We start from the raw sequence: 27289 nt of genomic DNA, 5'->3' as shown, positions 1-27289 counted from the left end.
GTTGCTCAGCGCATGCTCGGAGTACACCTCCTGGTAATACATCTGGCCCTGCGCATCTCCAAACAACTCAGCAGCGAGGACTAAATTCCAAACAACTCAATTGGCTAGTTCAGCGATCTGTCAAGAAATAGGTGGTTTGTAACTTGATCCTATTGCTACGATTGGATAGAGTGAGGCTGTAAGTCCTCTCCCTTTCACACCGCTCTCCGTTGCTCGTATCACTTGCTGACTGCTGTTTACTGCTACTATAGCTCAATGGCGACGACATTTGCTACCAGGCCATACGTTTGCATATTATCTAACGGACGAGCTAAATGCACGTATATCCTACCAACTGGACATTAAAAACTGTAATATCTTATGTTTCACCGAGTCGTGACTGAACGACGACATGATTAACATACAGCTGGCAGGTTATACACTGTATCGGCAGGATAGAACAGCAGTCTCTGGTAAGACAAGGGGTACAATCTATGTATATTTGTAAACAGCTGGTGCACAATATCTAAGGAAGTCTCAAAGTTTTGCTCGCCTGAGGTAGAGTATCTCATGATAAGCTGTAGACCACACTATCTACCTAGAGAGTTTTCATCTGTATTTTTCATAGCTGTCTACATACCACCACAGACCGATGCTGGCACTAAGACCGCACTCAATGATCTGTTTACCACCATAAGAAAACATGAAAACGCTCACCCAGAGGCGACGCTCCTAGTGGCCGGGGACTTTAATGCAGAGAAACTTAACTGCTTTACCTAGTTTCTATCAGCATGTTACATGTGAAACCAGAGGGAAAAAACTCTAGACCACCTTCACTCCACACAATGAGACGTATGCAAGCTCTCCCTCGCCCTCCATTTGGAAAATCTGACCATAATTCTAACCTCCTGATTCCTGCTTACAAGCAAAATTAAAGCAGGAAGCACCAGTGACTCAGGCAATAAAAAAGTGGTCAGATGAAGCAGATGGTAAGCTACAGGACTGTTTTGCTAGCACAGACTGGAATATGTTCCGGGATTCTTCCGATGGCATTGAGGAGTACACCACATCAATCACTGGCTTCATCAATAAGTGCATCAATGACGTCGTCCTCACAGTGACTGTACATACATACCCCAACCAGAAGCCCTGGATTACAGGCAACATCCGCACTATGCTAAAAGGTATTGCTCCCGTTTTCAAGAAGTGGGATTCTAACCCAGAAGCTTATAAGGAATCACGATATGACCTCCGACACACCATCAAACAGGCAAAGCATCAATACAGGATTAAGATCAAATCATACTACACCGGCTCCGATGCTCGTCGGATGTGGCAGGGCTTGCTAACTATTACAGACTACTAAGGGAAGCACAGTGACACAAGCCTACCAGACGAGTTAAATTACTTCTATGCTCGCTTCGAGGCAACTAACACTGAAACATGAATGAGAGTACCAGCTGTTCCAGATGACTGTGTGATCACTCTCTCCGCAGCTGATGTAACTAAGACCTTTAAACAGGTCAACATTCACAAGGCCGCAGGGCTAGATGTATTACCAGGAGGTGTACTTCAAGCATGTGCTGACCAACTGGTGTCTTCACTGACATTTTCAACTTCTTCCTGTCTGAGCCTGTAATACCAACATGTTTCAAGCAGACCACCATAGTTCCTGTGCCCAAGAACACTAAGGTAACCTGCCTAAATGACTACCGACCCGAAGCACTCACGTCTGTAGCCATGAAGTGCTTTGAAAGGCTTGTCAAGGCTCACATCACTACCATTATACCAGAAACCCTAGACCCCCTCCAATTTAAATACCGCCCCAACAGATCCACAAATGATGCAATCTCTATTGCACTCCACACTGCCCTTTCACATCTGGAAAAAAGGAACACCTATGTGAGAATGTTATTCATTCAATACAGATCAGCGTTCAACACCAGAGTGCACTCAAAGCTCAACACTAAGATAAGGACCCTGGGACTAAACACCTCCCTCTGGCAACTGGATCCGGGACTTCCTGATGGCCTGCCCCCAGGTAGTAAAGGTAGGTAACGACACATCCACCACACTGGTCGTTAACGCGGGGGCCCCTCAGGGGTGCATGCTCAGTCCCCTCCTGTACTCCCCGTTCACTCATGACTGCCCGTCCAGGCATGACTCCAACATCATCATTACGTTTGCTGATGACACAACAGTGGTAGGCCTGAACACCAACAATGATGAGACAGCATATAGGGAGGAGGTTAGAGACCTGGCCGTGTGGTGCCAGGACAACAACCTCTACCTCAACGTGTTCAAGACTAAGGAGATGATTGTGGACTACAGGAAAAGGAGGACCGAGCATGCCCCATTCTCATCGACGGGGCTGTAGCTGAGCAGGTTGAGCTCTTCAAGTTCCTTGGTGTCCTAATCACCAACAAACTAACATGGTCCAAGCACACCAAGACAGTCGTGAAGAGGGCACGACTAAACCTATTCCCCCTCAGGAGACTGAAAAGATTTGGCATGGGTCCTCAGATCCTCAAAAGGTTCTACAGCTGCAACATCGATAGCATCCTGACTGGTTGCAACACTACCTGGTATGGCAACTGCTCGGCCTCCGACCACAAGGCACTACAGAGGGTTGTGTGTACGGCCCAGTACATGACTGGGGCCAAGCTTCCTGCCATCCAGGGCCTCCTATACCAGGCCGTGTCAGAGAAAGGCCCAAACAATTGTCAAAAACTCTAGCCACCCTTGTCATAGACTGTTCTCTCTGCTACCGCACGGCAAGCGGAGTAGTCTGGCTACCCAGACTACTTGCATTGCCCCCCAGCCCTCTTTTACCCTGCTGCTACTCTCTGTTATTATCTATGTATAAGTCACTTCAATAACTCTACCCACATGTATATATTACCTCAATTAACTCGACTAACCGGTGCCCCCGCACATTGGCTCTGTACCGGTACCCCCTGTATATAGCCTTGTTATTGTTATTTTACTGCTGTTTTTTCATTGTTTGTTACTTTATTTCTTATTTTTTAGGTATTTTTCTTAAAACTGCAGGGTTGCATTGTTGGCTTGTAAGTAAGCATTTCGCTGCTGTGGCTACCTGTTGTATTTTGCGCATGTGACAAATACAATTTGATTTGATGTTAATACACTTCCAGAAAGAAAAACCTTTTTGATATCTGACTAACTACAAATGTCATTATTTGTTCATCTAGAGAAGGACGTTCCTAATTGTTGTTCTTGTGCAATTGCCATATGCATCTCATTCACATTTAAGTGGGGAAACATAGAAAGTTCAATGGACAGCAGTCCAAAAGGTTATCTTCAATGATTAATTAATGTATTGGCCTTCGCCTCATTCAGCATGCAGTGTCAATGAGACATACATGAGATGAGTACATTCATAAACTTTCATGAACTTCACACTCTTCTTAACAAACCCTCAAATCTGTTAGATAACTTTGAAACTTGAAACTTAAAAATATTATAGTCAAATTTAACATGGTAAATTCATAAGCATGAATAAGAATTATATAGAAAGTTATATTTTTTCAAATGGAGAAAGTTTCTATTTTGAAGTGACGAAATGCACATCTCGCGTATAAGCCAGAATAGATTCCGACCCTAAACTTGCTTACAGCTGCACTGGGGTTGGACAGGCTTCCTGTTTAGATTAAGACACCCTGGAGCCGGCACGATACAGTACCAATAAAACGTTTGGATACCTAATCATTCAAGGGTATGTCTTTATTTTTACAATGTTCCATATTGAAAAGCATTCCAGGTGAAGCTGGTTGAGAGAATGGCAAAAGTGTGCAAAGGCAAAAGGTGGCTACTTTGAAGAATATAAAATATAAAATATATTTTGATTTGTTTAACACTTTTTTGGTTACTACATGATTCCATATGAGTTATTTCATAGTTTTGATTTCTTCACTATTATTCTACAATGGAGAAAATAGTCAAATTAAGAAAAACTCTTGAATGAGTAGGTTTGTCCAAACTTTTGACTGTATGGCTCAGAAAAATGTACCTCAATCCAGCGGTGACAAATGCTTTGTACTCCGAATTGTCCCATTATTGTCACACCCTGATATGCTTCACCTGTCTTTGTGCTTGTCTCTACACCCCTACAGGTGTCACCCATCTTCCCATTATCCCCTGTGTATTTATACCTGTGTTCTTTGTTTATATGTTGCCAGTTCATCTTGTCAGGTCTTACCAGCGTTCTCTCCCACCTTCCCTTTTCTCTAATTCTGTTTCCTAGTTTTTCCCAGTTCAGACCATTCTGCCTGCCCTAACCCCGAGCCTGCCTGTCGTCCTGTACCTGCCTGACTTTGACCTGATTACGAACCTCTGCCTGCCCTGACCCCGAGCCTGCCTGCCATCCTGTACCTGACTGACTCTGACCTGATCGCCAACCTCTGCCTGCCCTCAACCTGCACTTTGCCTGCCCCATGTTTCTAATAAATCATCTGAGAACTGTACTATCCGCCTCCCGTGTCTGCATCTTGGTCATATCCTGAGTCGTGATAATTATCTGTTACGCCGAGAAGACTGAATGACTGGTAGTTTTCTGGAAAACTGCTCTTTCGTCCTCATGATAGATAGCAGAAGCCACAGCAGCCATTTGGAATGGCAGTGTCAGCCAATCAGCTCCTTTTGTTTTGCAAAATGGCTGCTGTGGCTACTGCTAGCTAACATGAGGACGAAAATTGTAGCTTACTTAAAAACGAGCAGTTCTTCAATCATCTTGGTGTAACAGTTGGGATGATGGGACAATTCAGAGTACACTACATTTATCAGCCCTGGATTGAGGTACATTTCTCAGAGCATTATCTCGCACCGGCTTTGTGGTGTCTTAATCTAAACAGGAAGGGTCTCAATATATTATGGCTAAACACGATTGAGCACTATTTCTCAAAACTAGTAATTGGTAATGGTTATATTGGACTGAACTTTGAGTGTTCAAAGGAAACGTTTGATAGTATTTTGAATTTTAAAAGATTGAGTTTATATTAGGCTATTAGAGAAGGGTTGTTTCTATTAATCTTAGGCAGTAGGCTCAAGCAAGCCTGTTTCTGTAACGTCTGCTTCTAACTCACACCCTCAAACATGTAGATCCCCTGAACGCAGCTCACTTTCCAGCCCACTCTCCAGCTCACACTCTCAAACACCTAGATCCCCTGAAGGCAGCTCACTCTCCAGATCCCAATCACCTGAATTATAATCACCTGTTCACACACCTGTATGTCATTATCACACACCATTTAGTTCAGTTCTTTGCATCCCACCACTGAGAGGTATTGTTTGTTTTGTGACACACGTCTTTCAGAGTGCTGGGTTTCCTGTGATTTACTCAGCCTGTATATGATTGTTTTTGCCTGCCTGACTAAGGATGCCTTTTGCCTATTCCCTGCCTGTACTTTAGCCTATCGTATTTCCTGTTATCTACCTATTGCCAGATCTCCCAGACGACATTACTAGCCTTTCCCTGCCTGTACTGTTACCCTTTTGGACCCCCTGTGTATGACCTTCTGCCTGCCCCTGGACCCAGCTACCTGCCTCCTCCTGTGGTCCTCTGCAATTAACACCTGCTGCGCCCTGCACTTGAAACCAGCTCTCTGTCTCCCCTTGTGTTCATTAGATTCTCTCCCCAGTCAGAGACAGTTTGCCTGTCTCCCAGACCCTGACCATTGACCAACAGCAGCAGCCTATCCTCCTTAATTATGCCAATCTGAAGGCAACAATTGTGGGGGGAAACCACTAATCATGTTTATGCAACCTAATAATCACTATTAAAATACCTCCAGAACTTACAAAATGTTTTATTTCAATTTGAGAATCTGCAATAGAAATTGAGCCACCCTAGTCTTCATTGATACACACTAAGAGGGTTCCTCAAATCAACATTTATTGGTTGCGTATACATATTTTTCAGATGTTATTGCAGGTGCCGCAAAAAATCTAAACTATGAAATAACACATAAGGAATCATGTAGTAACCAAAAAAGCGTTAAACAAATCAAAATATATTTTATATTTGAGATTCTTCAAAGTAGCCACCCTTTGCCTTGATGACAGCTTTGCACACACTTGGCATTCTCTCAACCAGCTTCACCTGGAATGCTTTTCCAACAGTTGTGAAGGAGTTCCCACATATGCTGAGCAATTTTTGGCTGCTTTTCCTTCACTCTGCGGTCCGACTCATCCCAAACCATCTCAATTGGGTTGAGGTCAGGTGATTGTGGAGGCCAGGTCATCTGATGCAGCAGTCCATCACTCTCCTTCTTGGTCAAATAGCCCTTGCACAGCCTGGAGATGTATTGGGACATTGTCCTGTTGAAAAACAAATGATAGTCCAACTAAGCGCAAACCAGATGGGATGGCCTATCGCTGCAGAATTCTGGGGTAGCCATGCTGGTTAAGTGTGCCTTGAATTCTAAATAAATCACTGACCCGCAATGCACCCCACACCATCACACCACCTCCTCCATGCTTCACAGTGGGAACCAGACATGCGGAGATCATCTGTTCACCTACTCTGCATCTTATAAAGACATGGCGGGTGGAATCAAAAATCTCACATTGGACTCATCAGACCAAAGGACAGATTTCCACCGGTCTAATGTCCATTGCTCGTGTTTCTTGACCCAAGCAAGTCTTTTCTTCTTATCGGTGTACTTTAGTAGTGGTTTCTTTGCAGCAATCCCACCATGAAGGTCTGATTTATGCAGTCTTCTCTGAACTCTTGATTTTGAGATGAGTCTGTTACTTGAACTCTGTGAAGCATTTATTTGTGCTGCACTTTCTGAGGTGCAGTTAAGTCTAATGAACTTATCCTCTGCAGCAGAGGTACCACTAGTTCTTCCTTTTTGTGGCGATCCTCATGAGAGACAGTTTTATCATTGCACTTGATGGCTTTTGCGACTGCACTTGTAGAAACTTCAAAAGTCCTTCAGATTTTGTGGATTGTCTGACCTTCATGTCTTATGATAATGATGGACTGTCATTTCTCTTTGCTTATTTGTTCTGTTCTTGCCATAATATGTACTTGTTTTTTTACCAAATAAGGCTATCCCTAACTTGTCTCAACACAACTGAATGGCTCAAACGCATTAAGAACGAAAAAATTCCACAAATGCACACACCTGTTAATTGAAATGCTTTCCAGGTGACTACCTCATGAAGCTGGTTGAGAGAATTCCTGGTTGAGAGAACTCTGCAAAAAAGAAATGTCCCCTCTTCAAGACCCTGTCTTTCAAAGATAATTCATAAAAACCTAAATAATTTCACTGATCTTCATTGTAAAGGGTTTATACACTGTTTCCCATGCGTGTTCAATGAACCATAAACAATTAATGAACATGCACCTGTGGAACGGTCGTTAAGACACTAACAGCTTACAGAAGGTAGGCAATTAAGGTCACAGTTATGAACAATTAGGACACTAAAGAGGCATTTCTACTGAATCTGAAAAACACCAAAAGAAAGATGCCCAGGGTCCCTGCTCATCTGCGTGAACGTGCCTTAGGCATGCTGCAAGGAGGCATGAGGACTGCAGATATGGCCAAGGCAACAAATTGCAATGTCCGTACTGTGGGATGCCTAAGACAGCACCACAGGGAGAATGGATGGACAGCTGATCGTCCTCGCAGTGGCAGACCACGTTTAACAACACCTGTACAAGATTGGTACCTCCGAACATCACAGCTGCGGGACAGGTACGGTGGCAACAACAACTGCCCGAGTTACACCAGGAACGCGCAATCCCTCCATCAGTACTCAGACGGTCCCCAATAAATAGGCTGAGAGAGGTTGGACTGAGAGCTTGTAGGCCTGTTGTAAGGCAGGTCCTCACCAGACATCACCGGCAACAACGTCGCCTATGGGCACAAACTCACTGTCGCTGGACCAGACAAGACTGGCAAAAAGTGCTCTTCACTGACGAGTCTCGGTTTTGTCTCACCAGCGGTGATGGTCAGATTCACGTTTATCATCAAAGGAATGAGCGTTACACCCATGCCTGTACTCTGGAGCGGGATCGATTTGGAGGTGGAGGGTCCGTCATGGTCTGGGGAGGTGTGTCACAGCATCAGCAAACTGAGCTTGTTGTCATTGCAGGCAATCTCAACGCTGTTAGGGGTGGGTTTGGCTGGGGGGCTTTCCTTGGTTCATTGCTCTCTAGTGACTCCTTGCGGCGGGCCAGGCCCCTGCAAGCTGACTTCCATCATCAGTCGAACGGTGTTTCCTTTGACACATTGGTGCGGCTGGCTTCCATGTTAGGAATTAACGCGACTTGGCGGTCATTTTGTAATAAGATGTTCAACGAGCGAGGTGTCCATATACTTTTGGTCATGTAGTGTATCTTGAGAAAGACTCTCTTATGGCCTTGTCAACGGAGAGCGGTTGACTGAGTCAGTGGTTTTCAATTCTCTCCTCAGTGACCTCCAGCTGTTCCAGAGCTAGCACACCTGATTCAACTTGTCAATTAACACAATAATAACACCTATGAAATTGTAACAATATAACATGGCTAACCAGAATAAATTTAAAAAATTTAAAAAACTGTATGGTTCTTCAAAAGGATCTACAAAGAACTTTTGAGATTGAGGGAGTTTCTTTATAGAACCATTTCCCCAAAAGTTTCTAAATATAGAGCCACAAAAAGGGTTCTATATAGCCCCTATTAAGGGTTGTAACCATAGCGGAAACCTTGTTTTGTGCTACTGTAAATATAAAATGGTTCTTTATAGAACCTAAGAAAGGGTTCTTTATAGCACCATACAGCAGTGGTATTCAAACTTTTTCAGCAAGGACCCCTTTTCTTCTGCCAGAGTTTCTGGGGACCCTGTTTTTTTCCCAATAACTTCTTGCGACCCCACCTCCCCCTAAATCTAATGAAACAACCTTAAATTGTTGTACTTGCGACCCCACTGCAGTTTGATTCTAACTTTGAATACCACAGCCATACAGGTTACATTTAGAAACACATGAGCATGGTTCTTTATAGAACCTTCCAGTGTTGTAGTACTCGAGACCGGTCTCTCTGTCTCGGTCTTGGCTCGGTGTCGGATATCATTTTACTTGGTCTTGACTCGGTCTCGGACGATGATGACTCTGGATTTCTTCCAGAGACCAGCGGAGTCAAAGCGTCAATTATCAGCTCCCATTTAGTCACACGTGGATTTTTACCAGGCCTTTCATGAGACATCAATATTTTATTGCCTATCGAAACCCGGGCGTCCTACTTTAGCCGTAACAGTACTGTCCTTTACTTTTGTTGTAAAATATCTTCAAACTTTGTGTCCCTCATCAGAACTTCCTTTATTTGCTGGTAGGGAAGAGTAGGCTCACTATTAGTAAGGGAAGGGGGGAAATTGGGAAGGGACCGGCGGAAATTGTAACTTTTTTTTTGTCTTTTTACGTTTGGGTTAGTGATCATTTGCAGAATGCCTCTTTATTTGCTCTCAGCATGCCTTTTTCCCCACCATTCTGAATGTCTAAAGCAGCATTTCTTAAAAGTATGGGTTGCAGACATAATAATTAGGAACTCGGTCAAGGTCTGAAATTACTGTTGAGAGTTAGAACATATGATATAACATATGCCATTTAGCAGACGCTTTAATCCTAAGCAATTTACTGTCATGTGTGCATCCATTTTACTTATGGGTGGTCCTGGGCATCAAACCCACTATGCTGTTGTTACAAGCACCATGCTCTACCAGCAGAGCTACAACGGATCACACCTTTCATGTTGAATAATAGAAGACTCAAGGTGCAATTTCGAAATTTGGTTGTGCATCAGCAGTTTTTCTCTTGTCATGACAGTCACTCAATTAGTCATGTCAGCTAACAAGTTTTTGATTGGTAAGTTCGTCTTGCCAGCTTTCTACACGTGTAGTTATCGTCGATGAATACCGACCGGGCAAGCAGGGCATGTGCCCAGGGGCCCTGACCTCCAGGTGGGCCACACATTGATTTTCTTAGTCACTCTCACGCAGATATCATATTAACAGGGCATAATTCATGGCAAAAATGTGTAGAATTGCAGGAAATTTGTTATAAAATTTCTAAATGTTCTCTCTACCCCATTTGTTATAACATTTCTAAATGTTCTCTCTACCCCATTTGTTATAACATTTCTAAATGTTCTCTCTACCCCATTTGTTATAACATTTCTAAATGTTCTCTCTACCCCATTTGTTATAACATTTCTAAATGTTCTCTCTACCCCATTTGTTATAACATTTCTAAATGTTCTCTCTACCCCATTTGTTATAACATTTCTAAATGTTCTCTCTACCCCATTTGTTATAACATTTCTAAATGTTCTCTCTACCCCATTTGTTATAACATTTCTAAATGTTCTCTCTACCCCATTTGTTATAACATTTCTAAATGTTCTCTCTACCCCATTTGTTATAACATTTCTAAATGTTCTCTCTACCCCATTTGTTATAACATTTCTAAATGTTCTCTCTACCCCATTTGTTATAACATTTCTAAATGTTCTCTCTACCCCATGGCAAAAAGGGGGCATATTTTCATTTGGATCTCGGGCCATATTTTCATCTGAAATATTAACACAGAAATACTAGAGATGAATAACTTTTGTTTTGGTGGCGATTTGACACAATTACAATCACGGTCTCTAATTGGACTCACATTTTTCTGGGGTCTCGGTCTTGCCTTGGTCTCGGAACCCTCACCCCCCCTCCCGGTCTCAGTCTTGCCTCAAACTCAATTTGCTCCGGTCTTGGTCTTGAATCGGTCTCGCTTTATATGTAGCACCTTAAAGGGATCCGCTATGGTTAGAAGCCAAATAACTCTTATTTGGCACTATATAGAACCATTTTGTATTTAGTGTGTATGGATGCATGCCACAATGCAAAGCAGTAAGCTAGTTTATTTGTCCTTTATTAAATGTTTCTTATTGATTTCAATATGGAAGGGAAACCAGGTTCTCGTGTTTGTATGAAGTGTTTCTTGATGAGTATAAGGCACATTTATTAACTAAATGCGAACAATTGTGTTATTCTTGTACCATATTTTTGTGTAAAAATTGTAGCAGTTCATTCAATTGGGGAGGTAAAAAGGGGGCATGAGGGGGCGGGGCACAGGATGCTCTCCCATGATGAAAGGGGGGGCGTAACTTAAAAGGTTAAGCAAGCACTGATCTAGCTAATAATTAGCACAAATACAGATGGGCAACCACATGCTTCAGACTATTTTTTTATAGCCGCTATGCTGCATAATTTATGATACAGGTGATAATGCTTATTACTAAATAGCACAGCAGCCTGATAACATGGGGGTGGCTGATATCATGTATCTCACATCCGGCTGTGATTGGGAGTCCCAAAGGGCAGTGCACAATTGGCCCAGCATCGTCCGGGTTTGGCCGGGGTAGGCCGTCATTGTAAATAAGAATTTGTTCTTAACTGACTGCCTAGTTAAATAAAGGATACATGATTTCTAGAAGGGAAAATCAAATGTTTTATTTAAATGAATGTTGGAGTATAAAAGTCACTAAATCTGACTTTCTCACAGGCATTCTACAATTGTAAAAGGAACGTTAGATAAACTCTACAGCAGGTTCCAGAAAAGAGGTGTGTGCTGTCAGTGTGTGTAAACAGAGATACTGTGGTAACAACATTGCTTCAACTAGTTTGATTGAACTGAGCTCCGTAGTCTGGGTAATGAGAAGGGAGTGGATGCAAAGTACAGCAGAGGGCCTTGGTGGGTTCAGGCTAACTGTGTGTGACCTGCTCACATCATTTTCCTCCCACTGTAATGTGTCTTGGTCTCTGGCAGGGGAATTCAATCAGATGGAGAAAGAAGCGTAATGTCTTCTAACCCCTCACTGACCTACTCACACACACACAAACACAATCTAGTTGCATACACACTCAGAAGCAAGGCCCTATCCGCCTGCCACGTTGTGGTGTGAATCATGTCGGCTGTTGATCTCTGCACTCTCCCCCTAAGCTTTATCTCGGCAGCCTGCCATGATGACGACAGTAAGGGCCACGTTATTACTTGAGCTCTGGCTCGCCGCTCCATCTAGCTGCACTCCTGCTGCTCATGCGGGATTTATCCCAGACCATCAATATCTCACTGGCCGGGGCCTCGCTTCTAGGGGAGGGAGGGTTTATTACTCATATATTCTGAGCCTGGGACTCCAGGTCCCGACTGGAGGTTCAAGTCGTAAAGGCAAATACTGGAAAATCCCTGCAGTGGACTCTGAGTTATTTACAGTGCCGAAGCAAGACCCCAGGCGAAGAGGAAGCAGCAGCCGCGTGTTAGCCTCTGATCCTTCAACAAACAATCGCCGTCCCCATGTACCGTTGTCCTCTTAAAGGTAGTTAGTGTCTTCAAGTATGATAAACCTTGGCAAGCAATGTTTCCTTTTCCTCCTGGTCACTGTGGTTACTGACAGAGAAAAGTAGACATGCTGTATTACTCTAGCTACCATCACATGGCTGTCTGTGCAGTAGCTCGCTATAGGCTAGCTGTGAGAATCTGTTGCTGGTTCCTCAAGGCCAACCAGTGATGAAGTCAAGATAAAGAACTCTGGAGATACAGGCCAAGAACAAGTCCATAATAGGGCCAAGACTGTTGAGATTAAGACTCCATCTCAGACACCGGAAATGCACAGACGTTTTGAAAAGCTAATCAAGGCGACACCATACCATGCTGGCTGGATCGGATCATTCCTTTCTGTGTAAATGCTTCTGGTACTGTATCTCAAGGTAACAGCATCCGCACTGCTTTCGCTCATCCAAATCAAAAGCTCCATCCATCTGCAGGTTTTTAAAATATTTTTTATTTTTTTTATTTCACCTTTATTTAACCAGGTAGGCTAGTTGAGAACAAGTTATCATTTGCAACTGCGACCTGGCCAAGATAAAGCATAGCAGTGTGAGCAGACAACACAGAGTTACACATGGAGTAAACAATTAACAAGTCAATAACACAGTAGAAAAAAAGGGGAGTCTATATACAATGTGTGCAAAAGGCATGAGGAGGTAGGCGAATAATTACAATTTTGCAGATTAACACTGGAGTGATAAATGATCAGATGGTCATGTACAGGTAGAGATATGGTTGTGCAAAAGAGCAGAAAAGTATATAAATAAAAACAGTATGGGGATGAGGTAGGTGAAAATGGGTGGGCTGTTTACCAATAGACTATGTACAGCTGCAGCAATCGGTTAGCTGCTCAGATAGCTGATGTTTGAAGTTGGTGAGGGAGATAAAAGTCTCCAGCTTCAGCGATTTTTGCAGTACGTTCCAGTCACAGGCAGCAAAGTACTGGAACGAAAGGCGGCCAAATGAGGTGTTGGCTTTAGGGATGATCAGTGAGATACACCTGCTGGAGCGCGTGCTACGGATGGATGTTGCCATCGTGACCAGTGAACTGAGATAAGGCGGAGCTTTACCTAGCATGGACTTGTAGATGACCTGGAGCCAGTGGGTCTGACGACGAATATGTAGCGAGGGACAGCCGACTAGAGCATACAAGTCGCAGTGGTGGGTGGTATAAGGTGCTTTTAGTGACAAAACGGATGGCACTGTGATAGACTGCATCCAGTTTGCTGAGTAGAGTGTTAGAAGCCATTTTGTAGATGACATCGCCAAGGTCGAGGATCGGTAGGATAGTCAGTTTTACTAGGGTAAGCTTGGCGGCGTGAGTGAAGGAGGCTTTGTTGCGGAATAGAAAGCCGACTCTTGATTTGATTTTCGATTGGAGATGTTTGATATGAGTCTGGAAGGAGAGTTTGCAGTCCAGCCAGACACCTAGGTACTTATAGATGTCCACATATTCAAGGTCGGAACCATCCAGGGTGGTGATGCTAGTCGGGCATGCGGGTGCAGGCAGCGATCAGTTGAAAAGCATGCATTTGGTTTTACTAGTGTTTAAGAGCAGTTGGAGGCCACGGAAGGAGTGTTGTATGGCATTGAAGCTCGTTTGGAGGTTAGATAGCACAGTGTCCAATTACGGGCCGAAAGTATATAGAATGGTGTCGCCTGCGTAGAGGTGGATCAGGGAATCGCCCGCAGCAAGAGCAACATCGTTGATATATACAGAGAAAAGAGTCGTCCCGAGAATTGAACCCTTTGGCACCCCCATAGAGACTGCCAGAGGACCGGACAGCAAGCCCTCCGATTTGACACACTGAACTCTGTCTGCAAAGTAATTGGTGAACCAGGCAAGGCAGTCATCCGAAAAACCGAGGATACTGAGTCTGCCGATAAGAATATGGTGATTGACAGAGTCGAAAGCCTTGGCAAGGTCGATGAAGATGGCTGCACAGTACTGTCTTTTATCGATGGCGGTTATGATATCGTTTAGTACCTTCAGTGTAGCTGAGGTGCACCTGTGACCAGCTCGGAAACCAGATTGCGCAGCGGAGAAGGTACAGTGGGATTCGAGATGGTCAGTGACCTGTTTGTTGACTTGGCTTTCGAAGACCTTAGATAGGCAGGGCAGGATGGATATAGGTCTGTAACAGTTTGGGTCCAGGGTGTCTCCCCCTTTGAAGAGGGGGATGACTGCGGCAGCTTTCCAATCCTTGGGGATCTCAGACGATATGAAAGAGAGGTTGAAAATAATCAAATCAAATCAAATCAAATTGTATTTGTCACATACACATGGTTAGCAGATGTTAATGCGAGTGTAGCGAAATGCTTGTGCTTCTAGTTCCGACAATGCAGTGATAACCAACAAGTAATCTAACTAACAATTCCAAAACTACTGTCTTATACACAGTGTAAGGGGATAAGGAACATGTACATAAGGTTATATGAATGAGTGATGGTACAGAGCAGCATACAGTAGATGGTATCGAGTACAGGATATACATATGAGATGAGTGTGTAGACAAAGTAAACAAAGTGGCATAGTTAAAGTGGCTAGTGATACATGTGTTACATAAGGATGCAGTCGATGTTGTAGAGTACAGTATATACATATGCATATGAGATGAATAATGTAGGGTAAGTAACATTATATAAGGTAGCATTGTTTAAAGTGGCTAGTGAACAGGCTGGTAATAGGGGTTGCGACAATGGCGGTGGATAGTTTCAGAAATAGAGGGTCCAGATTGTCAAGCCCAGCTAATTTGTACGGGTCCAGGTTTTGCAGCTCTTTCAGAACATCTGCTATCTGGATTTGGGTAAAGGAGAACCTGGAGAGGCTTGGGCGAGGAGCTGCGGGGGGGGGGCGGAGCTGTTGGCCGAGGTTGGAGTAGCCAGGCGGAATGCCTGGCCAGCCGTTGAGAAATGCTTATTGAAGTTTTCGATAATCATGGATTTATCGGTGGTGACAGTGTTACCTAGCCTCAGTGCAGTGGGCAGCTGTGAGGAGGTGCTCTTGTTCTCCATGGACTTCACAGTGTCCCAGAACTGTTTGGAGTTGGAGCTGCAGGATGCAAACTTCTGCCTGAAGAAGCTGGACTTAGCTTTCCTGACTGACTGCGTGTATTGGTTTCTGACTTCCCTGAACAGTTGCATATCACAGGGACTATTCGATGCTATTGCAGTCCGCCACAGGATGTTTTTGTGCTGGTCGAGGGCAGTCAGGTCTGGAGTGAACCAAGGGCTGTATCTGTTCTTAGTTCTGCATTTTTTGAACGGAGCATGCTTACCTAAAATGGTGAGGAAGTTACTTTTAAAGAATGACCAGGCATCCTCAACTGACGGGATGAGGTCAATGTCCTTCCAGGATACCCGGGCCAGGTCGATTAGAAAGGCCTGCTCACAGAAGTGTTTTAGGGAGCGTTTGACAGTGATGAGGGGCGGTGATCGCTGAGATCCTGGTTGAAGACAGCGGAGGTGTATTTGGAGGGCCAGTTGGTCAGGATGACGTCTATAAGGGTGCCCTTGTTTACAGAGTTAGGGTTGTCCTGGTGGGTTCCTTGATGCTTTGCGTGAGATTGAGGGCATCTAGCTTAGATTGTAGGACTGCCGGGGTGTCAAACTCTGAAGCTAGATGGGGGGCGATCAATTCACAAGTGGTGTCCAGGGCACAGCTGGGAGCTGAGGGGGGTCGGTAGCAGGCGGCAACACTGAGAGACTTATTTCTGGAGAGAGTAATTTTCCAAATTAGTAGTTCGAACTGTTTGGGTAAGGACCTGGAAAGTATGACATTACTTTGCAGGCTATCTCTGCAGTAGACTGCAACTCCTCCCCCTTTGGCAGTTCTATCTTGACGGAAGATGTTATAGTTGGGTATGGAAATCTCTGAATTTTTGGTGGCCTTCCTGAGCCAGGATTCAGACACGGCAAGGACATCAGGGTTAGCAGAGTGTGCTAAAGCAGTGAGTAAAACAAACTTAGGGAAGAGGCTTCTGATGTTGACATGCATGAAACCAAGGCTTTTTCGATCACAGAAGTCAACAAATGAGGGTGCCTGGGGACATGCAGGGCCTGGGTTTACCTCCACATCACCCGCGGAACAGAGAAGGAGTAGTATGAGGGTGCGGCTTAAGGCTATCAAAACTGGTCGCCTAGAGCGTTGGGGACAGAGAATAAGAGGAGCAGGTTTCTGGGCATGGTAGAATATATTCAGGGCATAATGCGCTGACAGGGGTATGGTGGGGTGCGGGGACAGCGGAGGTAATCCCAGGCACTGGGTGATGATGAGAGAGGTTGTATCTCTGGACATGCTGGTTGTAATGGGTGAGGTCACCGCATGTGTGGGAGGTGGGACAAAGGAGGTAATAGGGGTATGAAGAGTGGAACTAGGGGCTCCATTGTGAACTAAAACAAAGATAACTAACCTGAACAACAGTATACAAGGCATATTGACATTTGAGAGAGACATACAGCGAGGCATACAGTAATCACAGGTGTTGAATTGGGAAAGCTAGCTAAAACAGTAGGTGAGACAACAACAGCTAATCAGCTAGCACAACAAACAGCAGGTAAAATGGCGCTGACTAGGCAACGGGGCCGACAGATAAAACAAACAAGCAGAATGGAGTACCGTGATTAATGGACAGTCCAGCGTGCATCAACTATGTAGCCAAGAGATCAGTGTCCAGGGGGCAGCGGTGGATGGGCAGGGAAGCTGGACTGGCGAGTGTTATCCAGGTTTTTAAAAAAACTAACAATGACTAAATAGCTTGTAGCTAGTTAGCTGGTTACCGTCTGGAGGTCCTTGAGTGTGTTCTAAAAAATTAAAAATAATAGCGATTCCGTATCACATTGGGTGAGGCAGGTTTCCGCAAGGTATAAACAAATTAAAAATTGAAAAGTGATAGAGAGTAAATATGGGTCTAGTGAGTGTTTGGGACGCGGCGATTCAGACGGTTAGCAGGCCTGTGCTAACAAGCTAACAGTTCGTAGGCCCGGGCTAGACAAGGTAGCAGTTAGCGGACCGGAGCTAGACAAGCTAGCAGTTAGCAGGCCGAATTAGCAAGCAGGGAGATAGCGAGGGCTAGAGAGTTAGCCTTTGGGGGACGTCGCGATGGGTTGAGTCTGTTTATTCCTCTTCATGCGGTGACATCGATAGACCGGTCGTGGGCCCGGGTATTGCATCAATAGATGGATCTGGGGAGAAAGAGATAATACGTGTGCTTCCATGCACATCACGGTGGTGGGGCCAAATGAAGCAGGCATCCAGTAGGGCCAGTGGGAGGCTGGATACAAGACACACAAGGGGCCACATGATTATGAGTATGATAATCATTCCATAAATGCATCGCTGCCTGGAACAGAGCGGTAGGGGTGCCTTAATTGACACCTCTCCCGCTCATCTCCACCCCTCTTCCTCAGCAAACAATCCACACTAAAAACAAATTAATTCAAAAAGCAGCACATGCACATTGCAAACCGTTTGACTCGACTGACGCTGATCACCTGAAACGAGATAGAGTACATGGAATAATAGATATGTGGCGCAAACACAGATAAGATTTTGATTTGCTTAATTTGTTTTTATTTTAGTAGTATGAAAGCTGATATAGTACCCAGAGTTGCTACATTTCATACTGAAATAGTTTGTATACTGTACGTCGTAACGTTGGTGCTTCTTCTAACTCCTTCATTGAGTACGTTTTCATGCACACTAGTAACTCGATATTAAACTAAATATGGCAGTAGGCAGATTATGCAACATTTACATTACATTTAAGTCATTTAGCAGACGCTCTTATCCAGAGCGACTTACAAATTGGTGCATTCACCTTATGACATCGAGTGGAACAGTCACTTTACAATAGTGCATCTAGATCTTAAAGGGGGGGGGGTGAGAGGGATTACTTAATATATTAATGTTCTAGACAAGTTTCATGGGCAACGTTGCAAGAACATTTCTGTCTATCAGTTGTCAGGACGTCATCTGATGGAACCAAAGAAATGTTGTCCCACAAAAAATGTTAATTACACATCATGCCTTGTTACTAGCAACATGACAACGTCTTACACCTAGAAAAAAAGAAGGCGTGTTGGAGTGGCTATAAGTCTGCTGGCCATTATTGCTTCATACATTTCTGTACGTTATATGTTTTGGATAAATATAGCAACATGAAGACATCTTACACTGGGAGACAAATATAAGTGGTTGGAGTCTTGCCATGAATCAACTTTACTGGAAGTGCTTGAATAAACATGATTGTTTCCATAAACACCAGCTAAGAGGGCTTGGGTTGCCACACATGCAGCAGTGATGGGGGTGTGCATTAACATTGAGTAGGATGGACATGAAGTTTCATTTCAGGCTTTCAGATGACTACCACAAGTAGGCCTAGAGCTGCAAAACGCTTTGGTGTTACTTGAGAGGCTATGGGCCAAAACAGAACTTTGCGGATGGCATCACTCCTCCTGGAAGCACTGTCGGCCCAGACCAAGACATGCCTTGGCTTTTTGAGTATGTTCTGTCGTTGTGGTGTGGGTCTGAATCGCAGGTCCACCTTGGTGGGGATGAACCGGGTTATATTGTATCTCTTAAACGTCCACCAGCTGTGTCTCTAACAGTCATAAACAGACATCTTGGCATGCAAGACTTCTGCACTGGTATCTCTCCATGTCTAACTACTGTGGTATGTATTGCTGCTGCTGACTATGCTGATATGAGCCAGTAGTGAGCTCTGAGCGCCTGCAGCAAAACGTAGTCGCTATAACACTGGAATCTCATCCAGACGTTTGGGCCTCTTGGTATAATGTCTCAGGCATTACACTAACAGACAAGTAGTTGCAGGTTTCAGTCCCACTCGGACTTCCATCCACCCCACCAATTCACTACACACGCAACAGTCATGTGAACACTTTGCTCTGCTTCTCTTAGTCGGTGTCAAAATCAAGCACCACATGTAAGGTCAAAATCAAACACCACATTTTTCTGAGCAATCTTTCAAATGATTAGCACATGTAAACTCCTTAATCTGCGTTCCAGATGTGTATTTGATCTGTGAATGTGCTAGCACCAGCCGAGCCGAGTCTCCCTCTTTAGCGCGAGTGAAGTGTGTTCGGGAACAACTGATCTTAGATGTGGTTTTCACATTCAAACTTCATATGTCCGAACTGAGATCCCAAGTATGCTTCCCAAAAATAATATGTTCTCTGTGGTAGAATGTTAATTTTGATTGGCGATTTCCTGCATTTATCACGGTATATTATCAGGTTGCCAGATTTTAGATGTGTCCATGTAAATAGGATTAATAGGTAAATCGTTCTTCTTGCAAAGCATGGAAGTGTTTTAATCAAACTATTATATTAATCTGACCATCCACAATAATCGCACCTAGAGCCGATGAGTAGGGTAACATGTTTGTAGAAACACATCAACACCTCCGATGGTATATCCCTCTACAGAGACCTTGTCAGGGGTAAGCTAGCTGTGACATCAAACCCCTACCGCTCTGTTCCAGGCAGCGATGCATTTATGGAATGATTATCATACTCATAATCATGTGGCCCCTTGTGTGTCTTGTATCCAGCCTCCCACTGGCCCTACTGGATGCCTGCTTCATTTGGCCCCACCACCGTGATGTGCATGGAAGCACACGTATTATCTCTTTCTCCCCAGATCCATCTATTGATAGATAGAAGTGTTTCCCCCTCTTTTGTGACAGGAGATCTTAATAATTAAATCGCTGCCGTTCCGCCGGGAGACTTCTTCTCCTGCTCGTCTGAGCTTGAATTTTAATTCGGGGCCTCAGCACAGCTCCTTGTTCTCATCGTGAGAGAATCTCTCTTGATTTCTCTCGAATTTCTCCCTCTCCCTCTCTTCCTCTCTTTTTCTTTCTTTCTTTCTTTCTTTCTTTCACTTTATTTAGGCGCATTATTTTGTCATGTGCAATGTGTCTCTTCCACTCATTGTCTCATCTGCGTCGGTGCAGATAGGGGAGAGATGCTGTTGAATTTAACATGAAGGGAATGTGAGCGACTGGTGCACCAGGTGGTTCCTCCGGATTTGTGTGTCTAAATGAGATTCAGTGTTTCAGCACTTTCTCAGTCGAGGGTTGAGGATTTGCTGACAAACCCCCCCCACCCCCCACCTTGTTTTACAGTACGAAGGGTTAACAAAATCTGTCAAGATGAAAGGCTAATATCAACTATGCACACTTATAGTAAATCTAGTCTAAACCAAGGTGTGCCAGGTCCTCACATCATTAGTAACCTTGCATGACACTGAAACATTTAATTGCCCTGGACTGAAAGCTATACTTGTCAGTTACTTTAGCATATGTGTTGCACACTGACTTTGCACAGCTTTTCTTTACCCATTTGCATGATTGGACAAACAAGCACACACAAAGATTTCCGGCTTCTCCTCTTCTTTGGTTTGGTATTTCCAAAGAACCTCCTCCCCACCCCTCCAAAACACGTGCTAGGGGCCACGTGTGGACCAGATGTGGGCCAGTAACAGCAAAACAGCAAAAAGAAAAGACTAGCCCATTATCATCTAACCCGGCCCTGTTGCGTAACCATTGGACGAAGATGAGTTCTCCCGCTCTGAAAGAAATAGGGAGTGTTGTTTTTGTAACCCTACTTGTCTGTTGGGTCCAATTAGAAAATGAATGACTTGTCGGATTAATAAAGAAAGTCGAGAGGGCGGAATAGGAACGTTTAATGGAATGCAAATTGATTTCTGTGCATCTCTTCCAAGCTAGGTGAAGATGTGAACCGAAGGCTGCCTATCGAGGGAACAGGCCTTTCTTCCGCCACCTACCTTTCATTAGGGCCGGCGGACGCAGATTAGTGTTCAGACCTGAGCCAGATCCTCTTACAGAGGTACCACTATGTCTTCTTCTACTGCTAACACGTAGCTGTCAACTATTTCTAACACTAATGAGGGTAGACATCTTGAGAGACACACATTTTCCCCTCATTTGTGATTTCTCAGTAACTGAACTCACATTTTGTGTGTTCTTTGCCAGACTGCGATGTCATCTCTTTTGTTCAACAAAGTGCCACAGTTTGGAAATCGCATGTACTATTGGGGTGGCTGTGTGTGTGATTTATAGAAAGCAATTTTTTCACTCTCACAACCACATTGGGCAAAACCACGCCATCATGAAAAAAAGAGAGCCCGTCTTAAGAGTCTTTGAAGTGAAAAGATATTGAGATTTCCTCTTCAACAGACGAGACTGTACAGAAACTCATCTCAAAGACTAAGAGAAAGACAAAAGAAGCCCAAACACATCCACGTTGTGAAAGCCTGATCCTGCATCGCTAAATGTGTATCGCATGACTACCCCAGTGCCTTGTGGGTTACGAGCAGTACTGCTTGGCACCATTCGCATAGCATGGAGTCTGGAGAGTCCCCGGACTGCTCCTTTTTCCTCTCATCTCGGAATATAATCCCAGGAAGAACTAACAGCCCTTTCATGGGTGTTGTCTCAGTGAGCAGCCTTCCCCCGTTCCCTCTTGTGAATGACACACTACACTCATCTTTTTGCTGCCCATCCCCAGGCCTAAAGCAACATACACATGAAAATGAATGCTTTATTCCTGCAGCCCCAAAATCACCCTGGATCTGCAAATTGCCTCTGATAAACCTTCGATCCGATGAGGCATGTGATTGATATACCTTGTACGACCGTTATGCTTTTTTTTTGTCGTAAGACTTGTGTCAAAGAAATGTATTCTTGGCAAGATTGCCGATACATTACATTGCATGATAATGCAAATCCCATGCTCCCTTAGTCAATGAACTGTCTCAGTTTAGAAGTGGCCTACATATCATGATGCATGTTTATAATGTGTCGGGTTTGAAGCACCTATTTCATCATGGTTATTTTCAGAGAAAGGATGAAGGATGGCTTAGATGTATCCCCCCAGTTCTTGTTTGAGGGGTTTCGAGAATAATGTAAATTGGTGCAGAGAGTCTCTATGCTCCGCTCAGTATGACATCAGAGTAAAAAAGCAACAGAGAAAAAATGAGACAATAGAAAACAAAGCTTTAAGAAAAAAATGCAAACTGAAAAGACAAGGGTATGCAAATGCAGAGGATGTTTCCGAATCCTGTATGCCGCAGTTACTCAAGATTACTTCGCAATTACATTGGTGCGTATAGGATAACATCCCTCCGGACTATAGATGAGTTACTTGACAATATAGCATGTTTAGTATGACATGACTTGCAATCAACATTAAAACAAACAAAGATTGTTTGAGGGTGGGAAAACATCTCAATGTGAAGAGACTGGAGTGGCTGTATAGGACATTTAAAGTGTGTTGTGCTATACCGACCAGACATACAGTATACGGCGTGTGTGTGTGTGTGTGTGTGTGTGTGTGTGTGTGTGTGTGTGTGTGTGTGTGTGTGTGTGTGTGTGTGTGTGTGTGTGTGTGTGTGTGTGTGTGTGTGTGTGTGTGTGTGTGTGTGTGTGTGTGTGTGTGTGTGTGTGTGTGTGTGTGTGTGTGTGTGTGAGTGTGTGTGTAAGTCAGAGTGTTGGAGACAGAGGGGAAGAGAGAGAGCGAGAAAAGGGTGCATGATTGTCCCAGGCTAATGGGAGCAGTCTTCTCTCTAGCTGACTGGAACCAATTAGAGTGGGTTTCCTGCTTTGGCACTGGGCCTCTTCCCAGCTTTTTTCCCTCAGCCCAACTCCTCCAAACATCCCCCTAAACATCGCTGATCTCATCACTCTGTCACTCGCTCTGTCGCTCTTGTGACTGTAGATACATAACAAGTCTGAGCCCTTTACCCAATAGACAAAACTGGTTATAATGATTACAACCACATTACAACCAGTTTGTAAGTCAGTTTGTATCGCAGTTTGTAACACTTTGTCTGCAGGATACCGTCTTCACTCACTAAAAATAGGTCTTCTCACTCCTGAATTTCTAAAAAGAGTAGCCTGGAGAGTCACACAACATGTAATTAACTAAATCACGCCGTGTGTCCGGAGAACTGCATTTGTTTGACCTCATATTTTATTGAAGAATGATAATACATTTCATTTTGACATTGTCAGCTGTAAGTCTGACTAGAGTTTCCTGTGACGACAAAGCTTGTTTTGCTTCACTACATAACTCTTTCTGACCATACATTCCCGATTACAGTACTCCAATCTTTGTCAGATTATTTTCTCACATCTGCCCCATCCTCCGTGCTCCTGGACAGGCCTGTTTTTTCTCCCTTTGGAAGAAGCCTCTGTGAATAACCCACAGCCGGGTGTCTCACTGTAAACAAAATTCTGCAGGGCAATAAAAATGGAGACTGCTACGATAAAAAGCAATCGTTGTGTATGTTTGGATCACTGTTCTCTTCCTGCGCTCGCTGAATTATTGAACACCTGTGCGTTTGGTGGAAATGTCAGATGCTCTTTTTGCTGAGACAGAGGGGGGAGGAGGAGGGAGAGAAAGAGAGGGGAAACAAGAGAAGCTATGCGTAAACCATCCGCCATCAAAAAAAATGCCTTTTCTAACAGGGCGTCATAGCTGATCATTGATTATTTTCAATGGGCTTGGACCCTGAATAATTTATTTCTCCATTATCAAGTCGGAATCGCCTCAGGAAATGTCCCTCCTCTCCCGTATAGTTTTGGGCTGCTTGCTATTATCATTGATTCACAGTTCTGGTTTGGAGCTAATTCCATTAGCTCATTAATTTGCATTTCTACGTGAAGTATTGTCCTCTGTTGACATGTTGAGTAAATGATGGAGGGAGAGGGAGAAGAACAGTGGGAAAGCTCAGAGCTGCTTTTGGCTGTGCGTGTGCGTGTGCGTGTGCGTGCGCGTGCGCGTGCGCGGGCGTGTGTGTGTGTGTGTGTGTGTGTGTGTGTGTGTGTGTGTGTGTGTGTGTGTGTGTGTGTGTGTGTGTGTGTGTGTGTGTGTGTGTGTGTGTGTGTGTGTGTGTGTGTGTGTGTGTGTGTGTGTGTGTGTGTGTGTGTGTGTGTGTGTGTGTGTGTGTGTGTGCGACATGTGAAGCAAGCATATGTGTCCCAGTGGCAATCAGTGGTGGCCTAAATTTGTCAGGGTTGATATTTGCGAAGCTGCCCATAGTAGCTCTCTGGCTGAGAGGGTGAGGGACGGCACCAGCCAGATGACGCCTACACCAGCTAGCTGTGCTGGAATCCATAGGCTAGTGAGGGGGGCTGGAAAACTGCATCCCGTGTTTCTGCTGCCACTTTAAGGGGGGAAGAAAAACATTTCCAGCCTATTAATAACCAACTCAACTAGTTATTTTCTGTGTTTTCTCTCCTCTGCTCTCTTCCCTGTATTAATTCATGTATTTTCTCCTTGTGTTTCCCTATAAAGAGGATGTCGGCCCGATAGACCAATTATCTCTTTCCTCTAAATATATTACTGCTATTCTTAGAGTGGCAGCCCGTGAGGGGGGGAGTTATCTGTGAAACAAGGTTGCCCTTTCAGAGAGTAGAGTACGGGAGCAAGAGACACTGCCGGCACAGCCCCTGCCACCGTATAGAACACTGTAAAGTCGCGAAAGATGGGAAAATGTAATCTATTCTCCTGTCCGCTGGAGAGAAGTGAAAGGCAAGAGTGTATCTCCCGTTTATGGGTCTGAAGGGTTTCCTGATTAAACGTAGCTAAGGCCCAGGCTCCATCTCAACCTCGGCCCGAGTGTTGCCGCCGCTGCGTCAGTCGTAGTTGCAGCGTCTCATCTCTAGTGGACGTCTGTAGTGTCAGGGAAAAGAGCTTGCCTCCGTTTTCACAGTAATGAGCAGCAATCGTCTGCACCGTTTTAGAAAATGAGCCCCCGTTGTTGTTACGATGAGTGGCAACTTGAATGTTGTTACTCCGTGACACTTCCCAGGCATAGTCTGTGAAGTCTCTGCTGTAGCCTTGACAAACGAAGAGTTAATTGTCTTGTGTAGTCTCACTGAACTGGTAGTAGGAAGTATACACGGCTTTCTGACGCCCAGTGTTTGCATATTTACATGACATTTTAGACATTTAGCAGACGCTCTTATCCAGAGCGTCTTACAGTTAGTGCTTAAGATACTGTGGCTAGGTGGGACGACCTATTATCACAGTTATAGTAAGTACATTTTCCCCTCAATAAATCAGTGGAGTTAGAGATAGTAGGGGGAAGAGAGTCAAGTGCGAGTGTTAGTTCACGAAAGGCATCCCTTTTGAGGGGGGTGGGTGCCATGCCGAGGAAGGCTTTTGACATGCGCCCTTAGTCACCACTTCTCTGTTTGCATTACTATCTCTGCAGCAGTAGACACCAGATGTGTCGTCCTGACAGTGGGACTATGCTGGTATGAAGCCGATTCTAAATAGGCTTTTCTAGGGGATCCCATGGGATTTGGGCTGTGGAATCCCAAGGCTCTGTCTTTCAGAAGTCTTCTCTCAGACATTTTGTGTTAGCTAGGTGCTCTGGGGCACAATGCAAAATCTCAGCCGTTGGTTTCAATGAGCCCTGAAATATGGAAATGACAAAAGGCGCACGATTAGCCTTTTAATGCTACTGTTTTTCATGTCTTTTTCCTTCGCTGTACTCTGAAGATCGTCATTTCTGTGCCCCCGAGAGAGAGTGGCATGTGTGAGCTGCGTTCGTGTGCGTGCATGTGTGCGCAATCCAGTATCTTGACTACTGTAGGCTAGTCCTAACTACTGTGGTCCCATGTAGTTCCGTTGGCAGAGCATGGAGCTTGCGATGTCAGTGTTGTGGGTTCAATTCCCATGTTGGTCCATTCTGAAAGAATGTATGCCCTCAATACTGTACGTTGCTCTGGATAAATGTGAATGTATCATGTCTTTTCATGCCTATCAGGAATAGGGGGACATGTGACAATTGAATAGTGTTAAGCATCGTATGATCTAATTGGGATTGTCAATGTGGATGTCACTGGAGAGGTCAAACATAGCTCTTGCATTTAGTTTTTTTTGTGTTCATCATTCTGCATTACAGATTTCCAAAAATCGATGTATTTTTTAATCATGTTCCTGAAGTTTAAATTCCTAAATCGACTACGATTCCGTGACTTACAACCTCCCTTGAGCTCTCTGTCCTCCTAACCATGTTCCCTCTCTACTTCTCTCTCAACAGGATGCAGAAGCACAGCCACTGTTACCACATCACCTACCGCCACATGGAGCGAACCCTAACCCAGGAGGAGGTGCGCTTTCTCAACACCGCCATAGAGCACACTGCCGAGCAAGAACTGCGCGTAAAGTGGCAGTACTGAGACACCCTGAAAAATTTATTTTCATTTTCTCTTTTAAATTGTTTGTTTCTGTGTGCCCTACGGAACATAAGCATGAGGACGGCTGTTATGGTGACCGTATTACACCCACACCAGAGGTCACGAGTCATGACCGCAATCAAATCCCACATGACCATAGTATAGTGCCTTCAGAAAGTATTCAGACCCCTTGACCTTTTCCACATTTTGTTACATTACAGCCTTATTCTAAAATGGATAAACGAAGCCAAAAAAGGTCTGGTGATTTTTTTACAAATTTATGAAAAATTAAAAACAGAAATACCTAATTAAATCATTGTTATGTTGGCCTCCCGGGTGGCGCAGTGGTTAAGGGCGCTTTACTGCAGCGCCAGCCCAGGCTCTGTTGTAACCGGCCGCGACCGGGATGTCTGTGGGGCAACGCACAATTGGCCTAGCGTCATCTAGGCTAGGGAGGGCTTGGCCGGTGGGGATGTCCTTGTCTCGTCGCGCACCAGCGACTCCTGTGGCAGGCCGGGCACAGTGCACGCTAACCAAGGTTGCCAGGTGCATGGTGTTTCCTCTGACACATTGGTGCGGCTGGCTTCCGGGTTGGATGCACGCTGTGTTAAGAAGCAGTGCGGCTTGGTTGGGTTGTGTATCGGAGGACGCATGACTTTCAACCTTCATCTACTAGCTACTAAAACAATTGGATACCACGAAATTGG

At 44.5% G+C, this 27289-nt stretch overlaps 1 pseudogene; it reads left to right on the top strand.

Annotated features, from left to right (window-relative positions):
* LOC124038985 overlaps positions 1-26924 on the top strand; it is a 120326-nt pseudogene extending 93402 nt beyond the window's left edge.
* Positions 26925-27289: the final 365 nt, after the last annotated feature.

Source organism: Oncorhynchus gorbuscha, linkage group LG07 (assembly GCF_021184085.1).
Source record: "Oncorhynchus gorbuscha isolate QuinsamMale2020 ecotype Even-year linkage group LG07, OgorEven_v1.0, whole genome shotgun sequence".
Taxonomy (NCBI): Eukaryota; Metazoa; Chordata; class Actinopteri; order Salmoniformes; family Salmonidae; genus Oncorhynchus; species Oncorhynchus gorbuscha.
This window is presented reverse-complemented; position numbering and strand designations above follow the sequence as displayed.